Raw genomic sequence first — 7,827 nt, forward strand, 5'->3', positions numbered from 1 at the left:
GAATAAACTAAGGTGTTGGCTTATAGACTGTGACATCTGCATGTCCATGAAAACTAACATACAACCTATATGAGTCAATTTTCATGCATTTTAGTAGTAGGTGGTTTGGTTTTAGGCGGAATATGATGCATAAAATAACATGTGAATGAAAAGCAATAAGAATGAAAAACCGTAAAAACAGTAAAAGTCCTAGTGTGGCCTATCCTATCAAAATGAACAATAAATACAAGTTTGGAATCCATTCTTGGACCCGAGAAGCTTGTCTTAATGTTCCATCTTGATCCATGTAGCGGGAGTGAGCTTCAATCTCCATCTTTAGTCTTCTTTGAAATTACAACAAATAAATTACATAATTGACCTATTAATTACATTCTAATTTCAAAAACCCAAAACTAAAATAAAGGAGATTCGAGATCTCATAATTACATAAGAAATCATGTTTCCTTCATTACGAAAACATAATTTGACTAAGGCCACACTAAGTATTACAAATTACAACCGATTGCAAAAATAAATACGTAAATAAAATTCATTCATTCGATTCATTCAACAAAATTAAAAGCATCAACTAAAATAAATTAAACACGCATAACACAATTCCCTAATTATGTTTATTAATTTATCCAAACCACCTAAATAAATTAAATTAAGTGACAATTCCGCAATTTAATCACATTAATTTCATTCTCAATCCATATTAAACTTGTAATATGAATTCTATCCGTCAAAATTTTAAACCGCTTTAAAATAACTCGGTATCTTTAAATTTTGAACCGATTCACAATAACTAATTGGCCAAAAAAATAAAAAAAAAAACATAAAACAATTAAAATTGGTCTCGGCTGAAAATTAAACAACAATTTTTTTTTTTTTTTTTATTATTTCAGCTCCTACACGGCCGGAAAAAAAAGCCTTCTTTTTATTTTATTTTTTTATATTATTTGGCAATATAGGAAAAAACAAAAGAACTTACCATATTTTTTTTCTCAGCAATATGGCAAAAAAAAAAGAAAACAAAACTTTCCCTTTTTTTCTTTCTTGGTTTACCAAAAAACAGAAAAACAAAAATAAATTTTTTTTTTTTATACGGCAAACCCTAAAAACCTCCTCCTTTTTTTTTCTTTCTTTTGCGGCAATTTGCCCTAAAACAAGATTTGATAAATAAATTGTTTACCTTTGCTATTAGAATATGATTAGCATATGAAATAATAAGCATGATTAATTTATATGCCAAAAACTATTTAGCAAAAACAATCTTTTTATCATAAACATGACGATTCCATTTAATTTTAACTTAATCTGCATTAAATCAAAAACTACCAATTTTTCATATGATAATTTTAACTGATTAAAAACAATAATATGAAAAATAAAATGGAAAAATATAATCAAACTAAGAGAAAAAAAACTGTAAAAAAAAAACAAATCGGCACACACAAAAAAATTGCCGAACCCAAAAAAAATTTCGAAACCCTAAAATATTCGAAAATCCTCATTGTTCACATACAAATTTATGAAAATCATCAAGATTAAAATCGTAGCCTTAAGCTCTGATACCACTTGTGGGAAATAATCTGTATACTTCCCTTAAACTAGAAGGATTATAACGAATTTAGCAATGATGATTAAAGGTCATAAACAAAATACATAAACAAAGTATAAGGATTTAGAATTAACCTTCGATCCTAGAAAAATTGGCCTAAGAACAATATTAAAATTGATATTCGCCTATTAGTTGCACCCAAGACGATCTGAGATATGCCCTTTGATTATGCTAGAAACGATTTAAAATTTTCTGTAAAATTTAGTTGTTTTTGTGTTCTTGTGATGAGAGAGAGGAGGCAAAGTCCAGAAAAAGCATTAGGGTAGAAATAATTCTCTCCCTTTCTTTTTACACAGACCGAAACTTGGACTCAATTAGGAAAGATAAATCTCTCCTAATTTTCGGCCAAGCTAACCGAAATAAGGAGTAAAATTCTCCTTATTTTTGGTCTTTCCAAAAATATATAATATGTGTTGAATTGTCATCTAGTGAGGATCGAACCCAAGACCTCTTGGTTTGGGTACCCTCACTATTACCACTATGACACATTCATCTTGTTGATATTAAATACAACTGATTATATTTTATTACGAATTAACAGATTAATTCGTCCAAGCTAACATTATATATATTTAATTAAATATAACTTATTATATTTAATTTACGAATTGACAGTTAATTCGTCTCAACTAATATTATATAATTTTCATTAAATAATTATCTCATCAACACATTGACTAACTTTTTAGTCATTTTGGGCATCAATGTGATTATATTTCTATAACCACATTTCTCAAACACATCCTATAGGTGTGACCTTTAGGGACCAGTTGATCACCGCCATCTGTATGATAATAACGTCAAACTTTCTAGCAAGCCAACCGTTATTAGGTAAACGTTAATCAACTGATTAAATATACGAAGTATACCCTTGTGAACCTGTAAGAGATTTACAAATGTTATCACACTAATTTGTGGAGGACACAAGCTCCAACAAGACTACCGTCTCAGACAGAGACAAATATGGACTAGCAGAAGAACTCGACGACGGCATCGAACTCGAATCCATCCTGAACAAATTGGGCAGGGGAATTGATAAGAGAACAGATGCTAAACAGCATGAAAACAGCGTGAAAACAGCGTGACAATTCCCAAATAGTCGAAAAAAATCGACTACCGCCCGAGAAATTCCCAATTTTCCTCAAAATTTTCGAATCAAAGCATGTAAACAGCGATAGGGGCGGGATAGCAAGTATCAAAAGCAGCAATTAAACAACAACTGAGGTAAATTAAGCATGAAAGCGTGAAAACCCTGTGTGACAGTCGAAAACCCAGTATGACAGTCGAAAATTTTGACTGTAAAGACAACTTAACGCAAATCTCCCGCAAAATTCGTATTTAAACATGTTTATGCAATGAGGAATGGGGATTGATCATCAAGTAAGACAAAGAAGGGCAAGCAAATGGTAGAGGTCCTACAAAGAAGAATTAATCGACAATAAATAAGCAAATTAGGCGATTTTTGAGCGAAAATCATGGAACCCTAATTCCTTCAATAAACCGAGTAAACTAACACGAATCAAGAGGAAAGTAGAAGGCTTTTGTCAATTAATTAGCAATGAACACAATGTAGGTGACGGATTTGATAAAAAAGGCAAGAAAGATGAGGGATTTGGGGGTGTTTTAATCGCAAATAGGGAGAGATGTCAAAAAATAGGGAAGAAATGAAGAAAAGAACAAGAATAAGGAAGTTAAAGAGAAACTCCCTGCGTGTCTTTTCCTATTTACTCGATCAAGTGGTTTAGAACTGCTCGATCGAGGACTTAATAAATCCAGCCACTCGATCGAGTAAAAATTTACTCGATCGAGAACTCCCCATTTGTGCTTTACTCGATCGACTAAACTAGAAGCACTCGATCGACCACATTTCACTCGATCGAGTACAAAAAGTACTCGATCGTGCTCTTTTTCTCGTGTAAGCTTCTGAATTCGTCATTCTTCCTTTAAATTTGCGTAAAAATTCCCAAACCTGCATAAAAACACTTGGCAAAAATATCCCAGAATACCAAATACGCAAAGTAACAGTCTATAGTCTCTATCTATGCTATAAATTGTCTAAATTCTAATTGTCCTAATTAAAAGCAATTAAAGAAATTCAACGGAAATTAAAAAAAATTGTTTATACAAGATGGTACACGGGCCATTTCCCCGCTCACTTCCCAAAGCAATTCAGTAGCCCCTCGGAGGGCTCCTGACTGGAGGACGTCACCTCATCAACATTGATCGTTCTCTACAGCTTCCATGAGCTTGAACTTGAATCATTCGAAGGGGAATAGTTCACATCCACATATGCGCGAACTTTTCTCACCCTTGCTCCTTTCTCACCGGCTGTAATACCGTCACTCCAAACTTGACTGACATTAATTGCACAATGCCCTTTGACAGGTCCTTCATTGCTTTCATCTGTACCTGCAGCAAGGAAAACAGACGAACTTTCCTCCTTTTTGCTCTCAATCCGAGGCTGAGGCGTAGCAATAGTAGCACAATGCTCCAAATTTTCATTTGCAATTTCAATAATAAGGTCAATAGAAGAGAGGTTATTGCAAGGCTGAGCTTGCATGGGAGCCCTCCGGAATTTAGACTGATGGAATATCAGCTCCTCGTCCCCGACCTGAAAAGTCAATGTCTTGCCCCCGACGTCTATAACTACACGGGCAGTAGATAAAAATGGTCTCCCTAAAATAATAGGGGTATGTGCATCTTCGGGGATGTCAAGTACAACGAAATCAACGGGAATAAAGAACCTCCCGATCTTAACACGCACGTCTTCTATTACACCTAGTGGCTATGATATACTTCGGTCGGCCATCTGGACAGTCATGTTAGTGCAATTAAACTTTGTCAAACCAAGTCTCTTAGCTAGATACAATGGTAAGACGCTCATGCTAGCGTCAAGATCGCATAACGCGTTATCAATCAAATGGGTACCGATATGACACGGAATCAAAAAACTACCCGGGTCTGACTGTTTGGGAGGTAACTTATTCTGAACTAGGGCCGTCCCCACCTTAGTCATGGCTACCGTCTCATTATCACTAATATGCCTCTTACGCGATAAAATTTCTTTCATAAATTTAAGGTAGGAGGGTACCTGTGTCAGCAGTTCGGCCAATGGTACAGTGACCTGCAAGCTTTTCAGGATTTCGGCAAATTTGCCAAATTGTTGATTACCTTTAGTATTCTGCAGACGCCTCGGGAAGGGAACCGTGATGGGTATCTCGAGTCCCTTGTTTCTCTTTTTTAACGTGTCAGCCGGATCAAGCTCTATATCCTTTGGACGTTTCTTTCCTCTCGAACGAGGTCTTTCAGGCGATTTCTCACTTAATCGAGCACTAGCAGGCTCTCGATCAAGCTGTCCGTCGTCCATACTACTCGATCGACCAAAATTCCCATTAGATCGAGTAGTATCTTCAATAGCATCACTCGATCGAGTAGAAAAATCACTCGATCGAGAAGTTGACTTTTCCTGTTCACTCGATCGAGTAGAAAATCCACTCGATCGAGTACTTTCTTCATCAAATCTACTCGATCGACCTCCAGAAACTAGTCGATCGAGTACTTTCTTAGCCGTCAGCTCATTTCCTTCGACAGAACACTGTTCATCAACTATTATTTCCTTCCTCGGGTCTGATTTCAACACTTCTGGTCCCTCATATGAACGACCGCTTCTCAAATAGATTAAATTTACCGTCTCATGTGGATTTTTGTCAGTTTGTGACGGTAAATGACCCGGTTTCCTTGTAGATTGGTTCGCGGCTAATTGGGCAACTTGAGTTTCAAGTGCCTTGATGGATGCATCTTTCTGTTGATCACTCAATTGCCACTGCTTTGTAAAAGACTCCAGCATAGTCTTTAGCTCACCAATCTCACTCACCCCTCCAAAAGTTGATGCTCCGCGATTTAGAGGAGGGAAGGAAGGAGGCTTCTGAAAGCCTTGTTCATTCTTATGTGGAGGAACATACGGTTGCTGCTGGTGCGGAGGAGGGGTAGGATTGAGCACATTTTGAGTAGTCCACCTCAAATTGGGATGAACTGCCCCTTGGTTGTTGTAATAGGAACCCCCTCCTTGCCTATATTGTTGAAAGACAAGGACTTGTTCCTTCTCCATAAGACAGCCAACAGTAGTGTGACCATCATTACTCCCACACCTCTCACATGTGACGGTCTCCCCTCTAGTAAGCACATGGACTGTCTGAGGCTCCCCAGCAGAATGTAACTCCAACTTGTCAAATCGAGCATTCATGGCTTCCAGCTGAGCCACAACCTGCTTATCGACTGCATGAACTGTTCTAATACCGTCCCTCGGGTTTCCATACTCAACACTATGATTCGCCATCTCTTCAATAAGGGCCCATCCCTTATCATCGTCGGTATTTTCCTGGAATCTCCTATTAGATGACGCATGAAGTATGGCTATGTGGTCATCATACAGCCCATTGTAGAACTGGTTAGATATAAACCATGGGTAAAAACCATGGTGAGGAATAGACCTCACCAATTTCTTGAATCGGGACCACGCCTCATATAAAATCTCATCGGGAGCCTGCTTGAAACTGGTACTCTTGGCCCCCAGCTGATTGGTGCGATGTGGAGGGAAATATCTCTTGTAAAAGGTAAGAGCAAGAGACTCCCAATCTGTAACCCCTGCAGTTGTGCGGTCCAAATCAGTCAGCCACTCCCTGGCTGAGTCGGTCAAAGAGAAAGGGAACAAAACCTCCTTAATCTTGTCTTGAGTTACCCCATTTGTGGCGGGGATAGTAGAACAGTAATCTGTAAAGACCTCCATGTGCTTCCTCGGGTCTTCACCTGCCACACCTCTATAGAGATTTCTTTCTACCAAATTGATGTAGGAAGGACGGATGTCGAATGTATTCCCATCCTGAGTCTGGAGATTGAAACTATTTGGAATTGAGGATGCTTTAGGCACTGAATGAGTAGAATGTTTTGGCATCTTTACTTGTTGATCGGCAAAAATCGGAATGTCTTCTGCGAAAAGAGAATGATGTAGCTCTAGCTCGAAAGTACTCAAGTCTTTCTTTCGTGATTTTCTTTGTAGACGGAGTCTATGCCTAAATAGTCTCTCTGGCTCTAAATCAGCTGAAACTAACTCAGACCTGCCTGACCAGGGCATAAATAACACTGAAAGAAAATAAATAAGAACTGCCTCAAGGAATAAAAATTCCCTGAGACGGATAAAATAAACGAAACAAAGACAAAGAGGGCAATTGCCTCCCCGGCAACGGCGCCAAAATTGGATATGTCTGTCGTGTACCTATCAAAAATAAACTAACTAGACTAACTATATAGCTAGGGAAGTCAGGTCGATCTCCTCAGGGAAGCAAGATATATGTAGAAGTCCGTCTATTTGGTCACCAATGGGGGGTTTGTTTGAATTTTATTCTAAACTAAAGGTTCAAAGGAAGAGAAGTAGAGAAAATAGCAGTAAAAGCAGGAAGATAGATTTAAACTATAAAATAGAGAAAGGTCATGTCAGGATTTTTGTTCACTATGGTAGTCCAGTGACTCAACTGTAAACAACTTAGGCAAATTAATGCGAGACAAATATGGAAAGGTCCTTTCGGTCCACATTCTATCCTAAATTACCACTAACTTAACTTTCATCCTCGTCAGGGTAGTCTACTGTTCATAGCAGGCCTATTTAGTCCAATCTTTCGATCTAGGTTTAATTTTAGCCAGATTAAAGGGATGGCTCAGATGCGTGCACTCAACTAAGTCGGTAAAATACAATTAAATTGCTATGGTGACAGAATCTCACAATTAATTCATCTAACCTATTTACTACATCGTCACATTTCTACAGTAGATCCCCTAATCCCAACATGAATTAGATTTAGCTACTCATATTGCTATTAATACCATCAAAACTAACAGCAGATAAATAACCAGCATTCAACATATTAAAACTATAAATAAATTGCATAAATAGTAAATTAGCGCAAAGGAATAAACGAAGTGAAACAAAGGATTAAAGCAATCAAACGATTGATTATTATTAAGAGAAGAGGAAGAGATTACAATCGTGCGAATCCGGTGTAAATAACAATCAAATCCGAGCGAAATAAATCCCAAAGTAAAGTTACAGTGAAGGAGAAAATAGTACGCAGTCTTGAATGATAGATAAAAAGATAGTAGAAAATTAGATGCTAATAACCTAGTAACGTAATTCTTAAATAGAAAAACAACTAAGTCCATAAGATAAAATA

Source organism: Silene latifolia, chromosome Y (assembly GCF_048544455.1).
Source record: "Silene latifolia isolate original U9 population chromosome Y, ASM4854445v1, whole genome shotgun sequence".
NCBI classification, from domain to species: domain Eukaryota; kingdom Viridiplantae; phylum Streptophyta; class Magnoliopsida; order Caryophyllales; family Caryophyllaceae; genus Silene; species Silene latifolia.